Source organism: Varroa jacobsoni, unplaced genomic scaffold (genome assembly GCF_002532875.2).
Source record: "Varroa jacobsoni isolate VJ856 unplaced genomic scaffold, vjacob_1.0 scaffold_169, whole genome shotgun sequence".
Lineage (NCBI taxonomy): Eukaryota > Metazoa > Arthropoda > Arachnida > Mesostigmata > Varroidae > Varroa > Varroa jacobsoni.
Genome location: NW_019213071.1, coordinates 40,976 through 51,934, shown reverse-complemented (window position 1 = coordinate 51,934; position 10,959 = coordinate 40,976). Strand labels below are relative to the sequence as shown.

The following is a 10,959-nucleotide window of genomic DNA, read 5'->3' as shown; positions in this document are numbered from 1 at the left end:
CTTCTTAGGAATTAGTTAAACTTGTTGTTAATGCTAATATGCCTGATTTCTACCTAGATACTTCTAAAAATCTAACATTATATAACAGAGAATTTCTACAGCCAATGTTCAGTCTTTATGAAGACGCTTCTACTCAATACGTATACTCAATGAAAATTAAAAGAAATGAAAAGGAAATAGTTTAGACACCCTATATTTGGCTTATTCCTAAATTGTCGAATATATCCACACATCAGCCTTAAGGTTCAGTTTACTTTTAGCATTTGATTTTCGTTGCCAGTGTTTGTATTTGGTTTAAAAAGTACAATTCTGCAAAGAAATCGCCTCAAGTGAATGATAGCGTATGCCGTTTCCCACTTTCCAAAGACTGCAAACGCGATTCCTGCCTTTGCAACGATAACGACGAGGACGACAAAAAAACATTCCTGATGAAGCCGCGATAGCATTTTTAGCGACTTAAGATAATTAATACTTAAAACGTTCTCCTTCTCCAATCTCGTTATCTTGCTACTGTGTCACAGACGCGCTTCTCACGCCCGTAGTGACCAATACATAATTCATGCTCAGCCGTTCTCAGGAAGATCCGCTTTTTTGCTGCCATTTTCATTTGTTATCATCAGCCAATAACTTATTATTGCTGTTGCTTTGAAGATAGACAACGGTCGAGTGCTACTTGGTGACCTTTTCTGCTGGACTACCGGTAGGTTACTCTGCCTAAGCCAAAAATTGTAACCTCCTTTTTTTTTTTTAGTCACTTCTGCTTTGCTTTCAACATCCTTTTTCGTCAGACTACTAATCTTTCATCGAAAAAAAAAGAGTGAAAGCTGCACCAGCCATAAGGGCCACAGGGGCCGCAGAGGCTTTTGTGCTGGAAAGGGCGGGTTCTAGTTTTCTAGGGAGTTTTCTGTTCACTCCCGTAACAAATTGACACAATCTCCTTTGTCAAGATCGTCTCGAACCCACCAACACTTGGAGACCCACCGGAGCTTCCTGGTTCCTGTTCTCAGTCCTGTTCGCCTTCTCGCTTGATCACGCTTGAAACAGCGAGGTCCCGCTGACGACACGAGAGTCTTAATGGCTGTACGGTGGTGAAGTCTTAGCAAAAACAAAACCGTTAAGAAGTTCGCGCCTGCCACCCCAAAATAAAACAAGCCCGAAATAGGTAAACATACTTCTTCGTCGTTTCAGGATCGGAATAGGCTATCTCTCAAAGCGGTCGGTCTCGACCTGACCCACAAGTAGCTACTTGATGTTTCCACGGAGCAGCACAGGCAGATGATTGTTCTGGACGTCCTATGTTGAAGATTCTGTATTGATAGAGTACAATTTGACTTTTTTAAAATACAAGGATCCTAAAACTATGTTCAGGGCCACAAGTAGTTGCCACCATAGAATTGTACAGGGAAAGAGAGAACCAAAAACAGGTGTGCGCTTGATACCGAGCACTAAGGGAGATTCAAGACAGTGTATGATTACGGAGAGCACATAGATAGAGCACCACGGAGATATTTGAGTATATAGACGCAAGCCCGTCGTTTGTTTCCGTAAATTTTTTGCCATTTTTAGCCAGCAAAGTTCATAACCTTACAAGGGTCTGCATTTTTAATAGAAATGAAGACTTGACTTCCCCCAGAAATTACTTCGCGATGTTCGGATCTACATCAATCCATCAGTTGGTCGCAATTCCCCACCAGCAATGAGACGAGCATCCATTATTAAAGAGACAAGCGTCTATTATAAAAGAGACGAGAGTCAGCTAAAAAAAGAGGTACGTCGTTGTAAGTAAATATACGCATCGCTCATAGCGCAGCTAATCGAACGTATCCTGATGATGGCAACAGCAACCCATGCGGCAAACAACTGATTAATTCGCCCGGTCCCCTTGGGGCTTCTGAACTATTCTCACTAAACCGTACATGTCTCGTTGACTAACGCTAAATGTAGCTATCTGTTAGTGCCTGCTATCTGCACTACTGGTGCGGTATAAATCTCTCAAACATTCCTGCTATTGTGAACTTTGGGTATCATGTACGGCTAATTAAGTTTCGAGAGCATCACTGCGTACACGCGGAGTTAAGTTACCATCATGTGGTTTAGTTCGTATATTTATATATAGCGATGAATCTGCACTCAAATAGAATGGTTAAATTAATTCCCATAATTGCGTTTACCTGGATACGTCAAGCGAAAACACCGTGTTAAGTTAGCATCAGGAGTTACAGTATGTTTCTGCATAAGGCTAAATTGGACCCTTATTTTTCGACGATATAGTAATTGATGTCAATTACTTAAACTTATTGCAAGAACATGGTTTATCACATATTTGGGTTGGAAGGGGGAATTGGATTTTTGATAGGGTGGAGTATTTGCATACTATCATCGTGATTTTTTGACAAAAATCTTCCAACTGGATTTTTTGCGGGAATACCCTAAACATAAGGTCTACGCCAGAATAGTGATAATACAAAATTAAGATTTGGGATTGCACAAATATTCGTTGAAGTTCGTCAATTAACAGCCTATTGCTGCCAGAACAAAAACAATTCTAAACGTCCGCGCCAGGAGAAAAGCGAAAGCATTTTATGTATATTATTTTGCAGTATAAATATTAATTATAAGTAAATAATACTTGAGGTTATAATTCCTTTTTATATATCCTGCACACATACACAGAGAGAGAGAGAGAGAGAGAGAGAGAGAGAGAGAGAAAAGCTAGTACAGAACGGCCGAGCTTCGCTTGCCTAAATTTGTTATGGTTGCACACCAATGGTCGCAGCGTTCGTGCCAGGGAGCACTCTGAAAGCGATGCAAATTTAAAACTGTAAGTGGTAGCCGACTGGACTACTATCAGCGTAATGATACACTGCTATGAATCAGGAAGGCCTCTCCTTTTGTCTCCATCGTGTTCAGCTTCCCGAAACATGTCAGAGTCTCTCACCATAAGCAATGGTAAAAGACGTTAACTCATTACTATGGCACACTCCTCTTAGCATATAGCTTTCCTCTATTCTTTGTCAGTGTCTACTTCTGTGAATCTTGTAACCATTAGTTTTACTTCCAATATCCTGAGCATCGTATTATTTTATTAATTTTTTACTATCAATGTGATTACAGTAATCATATATTTTATTCAATTTTTTTTAAAATTAATTGAGCTGGATTTGCATACTGATAGTTTTAGGAGGATTATTGAAATCCTTCTAAAATTCTCTGTGTCCCCGCTGTTCACTCGTCGCAAGCGAGCCAACAATGGGGCAGGTACTCCACCAGCCAACTTGTCCCTCTCCCCTATTAGAATACAATGTGACGGCCTATTTTGACTTGTCGTGTCCCTGGCGTCAGGCCCTGTACCTCCCTTGGTAGCTATTATGCCTTTATTTTGCGTGCTTTTACTTTTGGAAGCGGTTTCGACATCTTCTCGACGCTCTGTTTGATTCAACCTCAAATGCGGCGGCGTCGAAGACGCCGGGGGCAGCAGCCCTAGAGGTAGCATCAGGGTCAAAAAAGAAAGAACAGGAACACATTGCCGTTGCTTTCGGTATTGTTTCTGGAGAACATGCCGCTATCATTCAATCTGAATTTGGTGCGCTGTCGATGGAGCTGGTTGTGAAGGGTTGAAGTTCGCTAATGCAGTGATGCGCACCTCAAGGCCTTCCGCTTGGGTCCTCCAAGTAACGCCCCCGGACTTCCCCGATCGGAAAAACTTTCACTAGCAAACACTTGGCGGCGAGATCTCGTACAGGTACATAAGAGATTAAATAGAAACCTATCTGCGTATGTAGACCGTCACACAGCGAAGTACCTGGTTAATGCGAGTCATCGCATCAACCCGACCGAACATATCAGTATGTTTCAAGCCAAACAGCGCACGAATGGCTGGCAGGCTATGATATGCCAGGTTGCATACGTCAATAATAAAGAAACTTCGCGTGCCACAAATAAATAGTGCGAGGGCATGCAAGCCTTAGAAGAGCCCGAGCACGCGTTTCGAGGAAAGATTTACCCCTTGGCTTAAACAGATAGGTAGATCCAGGAGGAAGTATGGGTTCTGGCTATGCATATCTGCCAACAGCCTACCTAGCTACACAAATCTGTGAAGAAACGAACGCTATTACGTAATAGTTATTTGCATATGCAATGTATATATAGGACGGAAGCACTTTGGGTAGTGAAGCAAGAAAGATTAATTCAATATAGTATGAAAAGGTCAGTAAATTTTTTATGTTGGAAGCCAAAGAAATTTCGTAGTGAGCTAATAGACTACTGTAAAACCTTCATTGGTTATTAATAAAAAAAAAAAAAAAAAAAAAACTACGTAAGATGTACACCAGACAGCTTACTTCGTCGATTCTTCACAGGGTCTTTTCTCATATCTACTTTGAGTCGCAAGGGACGCACTTTAAATAACTTTGTAATTTCATAAGATACGATTTTTGTACTAATAAGAAATCAATAGATGCGACACTATGCCGCAGCGTAAAGGATTATCAACTATATATATATATATATATATATATATATAAAGTGGTTTGACATGAAGCACAATAATACCGATGTTTTCCATCAAAAATCAGTTTTTTTAGATAGATGAAAAAGTATCATATGATTGAATTTACACAGTAGCTCACATCTGTTACTAAATGTTGCCCCATTGGAGATTCAGGATAAATTACAGGCCAAACAATATCTATACGCTCAACTAAGTAATCGATACTCGTCTACGATTGTTTTTAGCTGCTAATTAAAATGAAAATAGCGCCAAGTTAACAGGTAAGTGTTTAATTATCACCTCTGGGCTATGTGTACAAATCATTTATTATGCCTTCTATTATTTCGCACACAAAAATGTTTCAAATAAAACAAAACAAAAATGGCGCGCTTACATCGCTGCCTGCCTTCATGTCGTTCAGAGCTTGTTCTTCCTGTTGAGTACATGGCGTTAGGCCTTGTGCCATTGCTTTGTTCATCCATAACCTTAACGTAATTGAACGTATGGTTGTAATTGCTATCTGGAGCATTGATCAGCGTCTAAAGTCATTGTTGAACGTTGTCGTTATTTCGTAAACTACGCTATGTATGTAAAGTGTTCATTTTCTCCTCTATGTGTTTTCCACCTATTTGTTATCGCAACTACTTTAAGGGAACAATTGTGGCTCTATGTACGGTGGTTTTTTCATCATCTGATGAACACGTGGGACACCATTTAGCAACCCCTCTGTATTTAAGAGATACACTCTTATACATCGAAGGTTAAAATCTAACAGGAAACATAAGCATCATGATTTGAGAAACGAGACTCAAACGTTCTTTTAACCCTTCTGTATTTTTTTGACGGAGGTTTCATCATGTGCTTTTCCATTTTGTCATAATATTTGCAGGTACATAATAATCAACTAGAGTTAGTACTGTCAAGGTTTTACTTACGAACAACGAACAAGCTGTTAGCGTTTACGTATCTCGAGGAGCAGTAGCTACCTCCGCCACAAAGGGTCAATCGCCAGTCCTTTGTACAGCTCAGATCCACTCGCCTGCGGCATTTAATTGTCGTGTTCTGACGATAGGCTCTCAACTCAAAGTCAATGGCCCGACAGATAGACCTGTGATGCAGCCTCAACTCCGGAGTTGGCGCCTGAATGTCGTCTGACACCGCAACGTACCCAAAGGTAAGATGCCCTTTCTAGCCGTGGCCCTCCGTTCACTTTCTCGATAGCGCGCTATATCCAGGTGCCCCCCCCCCCCCGGTAGCAGTCTTCCCAAGTCATCCATCCACTTTCTAAACCGACCCGACCTGACTGTGAACCAAGCAAAATGCGGCACATGTACAGCCGAATGATGTGGTAGCTCAGGGTCTGTACTATCAGGCAGCAAGACAAAGTTAGGCGTGGACGGCTCACGGATCAGGCCGCATACCCTTGTCCTACGGGTGATCTAATTATAGCAGTGGGATCGATGATAGCTATCGCCGACATTGAGGTAGACCAGTGCCTTTAAGGTTCACATTCACCGGGAAAGTGGCACAGGACGTCTCATAGCAGAATGAGAAACTGCTATGAAGACCAACACTAAGGATTTCTTCGGTGTTCTAAGCGCTAACTAGCCGTTTGGTTAATTGGCATAGATAACAAGAGATCTTAATATAGAACTTGGTCTAACTAGTCCTCGGTAAATCGATAACGGACACAGAAGCTATCTGCAAACATCAAAAAATGACAGCGTTTAGGCACTCAAAATAAAATTTCACAGTAATTACGTACCTAATTCAGGTTACAGAGACAAGGGTAACTTTCGAAGACAGAGAGCAAATAGTGCTTTTAAGCTGAACACACGTTTCTGACAGCTAGAATAATAGAAAGATATTTGAATTGAATAATAATATCGGAATAAGCAAAACGTGTAGCAGATTATTTGATGGAAATATCTTTGCGGATTTTTTGTACTGAACATCGTGTTAAAATACGCCGCTGAGCTTAAGAAATAGGCAGAAAACGCATATGTTACTTCACGTAGACACAGTAGGTGGTATTAGATAGAGTTAATCGAACTCGGGAAAATTCATACTTATCCCCGTTGTTTCGGCCAATCTAATTATAAAATCAAGTTTAATCATGGTTAAGAAGCAGAATAATATAGGAAAGACGACAGAGGCGCGCAATCTGTGTGTAAAGGTGATCATTAAGTTCCTTGAAGATGGACCCGTGTCTGGGTTTTTCATTGTCTGTTTCTATTATGCAATTACTTCTCCTTAGGAATATTTCTTCAACCTAAAATAAAGTTTTTATCGTTTAGACTCTTAATGCTTAAGCAGCGCCCTGTCTTTGCATCAAACGATTACTTATCTGTTCTATGTACGAGTATTGTCTCCTACAACAGATTTCGAGATCTGCGTGGAAATAAATGCTCTGACATTTAAACGACGCCATTGGCTTAAGTTTTATCATAATGCTCTATAGCATAATGCGGCGTTATCAAGGGATGTTACTCCGTGAGGTGTTTGTACCTTCATTCATATTGTGCATATTACTACTTTTTACTCTCTACAGACTCCCTTTGAAAAAAAGGAGATATTAAAAAATGAGTGTACACTTGGCTCTCTTCGTGCCTGCAATCTACTAGATATCCAGCACCCCCTTAGCAACCAATAGGAGCACATCCTGATTTTTGTTATAATATCCCGGTAACTGCATAATCCGGTTAATGCTGGCTATTTACAGTCGACGACGATAACGATTGTATTCGTTTTTACTGGACTCTGTGGTAAAAAAAACATGCTATTTGATGTTCCTTCACCCTGGACACATACCCAAATTCAGTCTGCATTTGTATGTCTCCAGAGTTCCACTGATCATCCCCTCAATAGGAAAAATAGTATAGGTCAGCGACGAGACCCATCATATCTGCTCTTCTTCGACGATTTAATGATTCCATCGCTTTTCTCAAGACCATTCTCGGTTGCTCATTCTATCTAGATTTCCACTTGGCGCACAAAGACTCATCCCTTATTCAGGAGCTTATTGTCCAGCTTTTTTCCCTAAGTCCAGGAACTTTCTGCCTGTCCGTCGTCCATTTTATTATTTCATTCACTCGTTTGTCCATTTACCCACCTGCACACATTTGTTTTTCCTCGCCTTTACTCGTACTGATCGTTGGCAAAAATTGATTCTAAAAACGGGCCGTTAATTATTCCTGCTTATGCTCTCTGCATCCAGTAGCGGAAGCCCACTAGGCGGCCCCCTTGGGTAGGTTAGCGCATTTTGGTTACATTAACCAAAAACTGGCCGGGGGCATACATAGAGGCTCTGTCACTTTTTGGAACCTTAGGTCTACGCGGTGTAGGAAGCAGTAAAGATAAAGAGTATGTGTAAATGTTTCGTCGGAACCAGCTTGCTTTCTGTAGGATGTTAAGTAAGTAAATTGAGTAAGTCGTTGCGCTCGGTGCTTGGTCATCTCATGACCAACTTGAGTTAGATGGCCTGGTAGATAGTACGTAGTTTGGGACGAGGCGTATTCCACGATGGCATAGTATGGATATAACTGTGTATATCAAGAGATTGCCTTTCGAGAGGGCGATTGCTATAAGGATGGGAGCGCTGTAGGCATGCTGTAAGTTCAAGAAAAACTGACTAGCAAGGGAGACCATCTATGAGCCCTATGCCGGGGTTCTTTTAGAGATTAGACTAGACCACATAACTATAGCGCAAAAAAGTGGAGAAGCGACTGAGAAAAATAAAATATAAAGGAGGAAGAGAAACGCACGGCGAGATACGTATTATTCGAGTGCGCAAGGCCAGATGGGGATTAACGCCTTGGCGTTGCCTGACCTGATGGCTGCTTGGCGCTGGCAGTAGTAGCGGAGCCAGCGATAGCGCCACCGGCTTTAAACGAAGAGAACCTTAAACTATAGTCGGTAAATCCCGTAGTCGTCTACAGGCTGAGGGCGAAAGGAAGTGCTAGTGACACCGAGGGTGTGCCTGGCCATCGTTGTAGGGTACCGATACGGACTTGTGCCTGGGCATCGCTCCCAGTTACTTTAGAATGGACAAGTAGAATGGTTCTCTTATGACCATTCGGTAGCCTCGGTTCGCGGCCGAAATACCGGCCCATGGGCAACACGCTTCCGAAAGATAGCACGACAATTTCTTTCCGCGTCAGCCGGCCAAACTACTACCCATCCTAAAGTTGGATTTAATCCCTTGTGCTATTTTAAGATATGCAGCTTCCAACCGTGTACGACGCGGACTGCTCTTACAGCTACTACTAAGCAACAGTACTGTGGTTTCACAGATAACGTGAACGTATTTTTCTTCTTCGGAGGCGGCTGTTGTTACTCCCGCGCATCAAAAAAGCACCGTGAGACGTCGCCCTTAGATCTCTCGCGAATCTCGTTCTACTACCGACACTCGTAAATAAAAAATGAAAGTATATGGGGTTGGCGGGACGGTCTCAAGTCAACGCGGATTGAGTTGTAGAAAAGGACAGAAAGGCAAAAGACAAGGAAGAAAGCCAGTCGTTTGCTTTTCATTTCACTTCTTTATTTTGACCCCTCGAGCTGCTGTCGCGTTCAGTCTTTCTATCTTGCTCTTTTCTTGTAGGATTTGTCACGTTCACCTTTAATTTAACGCCCGTAGGTATCCCTTACTGTTGCTGTCTGACTCCGCAGAACGAAACTGGACATCGTGATGGCGTCGCACGTATGTATCTTCAATACAGGGAGATTGTAAAAGCAATGGGGGAAAAAGAAAAAGAGGAAAATGGAAATAAGGAAAAATAGGACCTCAGCAGTTGGCCGAACTTGAGGGACTTTTATTTCGGTGGTGACCATTTGCACTGCAGTTGCTTTGTCGGTGCTGGTGATCTCAAGACAACAATGAAACAATTTAGCGCGTCGCACGAGACTGGTACAGACGTATTGTACAACAGCCACAGTTACAGCTGATTGTCGACGTGTCACCCGGCCCCACGTTTGTTCTGTATTTACGCTTTCAGGCACTTTCGCGCATCATCCTAAAGCAATTCCACGACCATGATCTGCAGCGGAAGATTAGCGAGAAATATTATTCTTGGTTTTGCCCATATCCGTTTAGTGGCCAGGCTGAGGGAAAACGACCATTAGGAATCTTGTCTACCTCAAATAATCAACGTAATCCTGCTGTTTCCTACTGGATTTTCCTGTAGCTTCCGCTGTGTTGATGTTTTGTGTTGAGGCGGATTTTAAAACATTATAACCAAATATAATAATATAAAAATGGCAATGAAGAATTGCTACGGAAGAACTTTGCTAACCTGGCTTCATTTAATACAACAATACTCTATCAAACAAAGAAAATAAGCAGGTTATGATTACGTAGCCTTTTTCTGAAATCGTACTTACCGACCTCCAAGATCAAAGTGGGTTTTTTTCTAGCTCTGTACTGGGTGTTCAGTGGTATTGGGCTGATGGCTTATGCTGGTCACTGCCACAGTGTTGTCCTGTCTGCTTTTTCCTGTTGGTTTACCACTCTGTAGATATCAAGACGAAATTCGTAATTTTGTTTGTCGTCCTATTATTATTTAGACTGCGTGCGTTTCGGATGACTGATACGTTTTTCTTTAATTAATCTCAGCAAGACAAGCGTTTCTGTTGATGCAGTTGCGGTACACCTGCATACAGTTAAAACTCCGGACGCGCGATACGTCAGCGACAATGCAATCGTTTCCGAATAGCAAGATCTCTAGATGGAATTGGTATCGTTGTCACTGTCGCAGCTTTTCTCAGTGAATCTTATATATATTGATTAATTAAATGGTGCAATCGTTTGCAAAAGTCCGACGATCGATGTTGTAACCGATGCGCGACAGTACACCCATCAGAGCTTCTATACGGAGGGTCTAGAAAAATTTACTAGGATAATGGGAAACGGTATTGTCCGTTTTCTCAACTCTATTTTCAGTTGTTCTCGCCTTCGTATCTGTCGATTGAAAGGCGGCCTGCCTGTCAGTGCCGAACTATCTACTAGTCATGTAAGACGCTCGCTGTAGGCGTGCATATACTGATTCGCCCGTTGTTTTTAGGGTAGTCGCTCCTAAGTCCAGTGTTACTTACGCGCTGCTTCCTCTACGTAATTGTTAGCTTTGCTGTTATCGTTTTTTGTTGCTATCGTCGACGACAACAAAGTTATTCGTGCTTTAGTAACTGCTGCTAACCTAATTCTTAGTACAGTTGGTAGGGGAAATCTCCACAGGTAATGGGTATTTGTATTCGACTGCCGAGGACAAACGGAGATCGGTGAGAAACCTTATGAGAACCTTATGAGTTCCTCTTCGACCGCACTAGCTGTAAGGATGGATCTTACGCACGACTCAAAACTCAGCATTTCTTAGCACACACAGATATCGCAACTACTTCAATCATGTCGTAACGGTAGCAATCCTTATCGTTGTTGTGTTTCTCATTGTCAAAGATGGGATGCTATTATTGAATAA

The 10,959-nt window shown here is 41.9% G+C and overlaps 1 protein-coding gene across 1 annotated transcript in view; it reads right to left on the bottom strand.

Annotated features, from left to right (window-relative positions):
* LOC111271314 (pinopsin) overlaps positions 1-10,574 on the bottom strand; it is a 63,369-nt gene extending 52,795 nt beyond the window's left edge. Inside the window, exon 1 of the mRNA XM_086972843.1 lies at positions 9,869-10,574. The gene's annotated coding sequence lies outside the window, so the exon portion shown is untranslated. The remainder of the gene's footprint in view (positions 1-9,868) is intronic.
* Between the last annotated feature and the right edge of the window lie 385 nt (positions 10,575-10,959).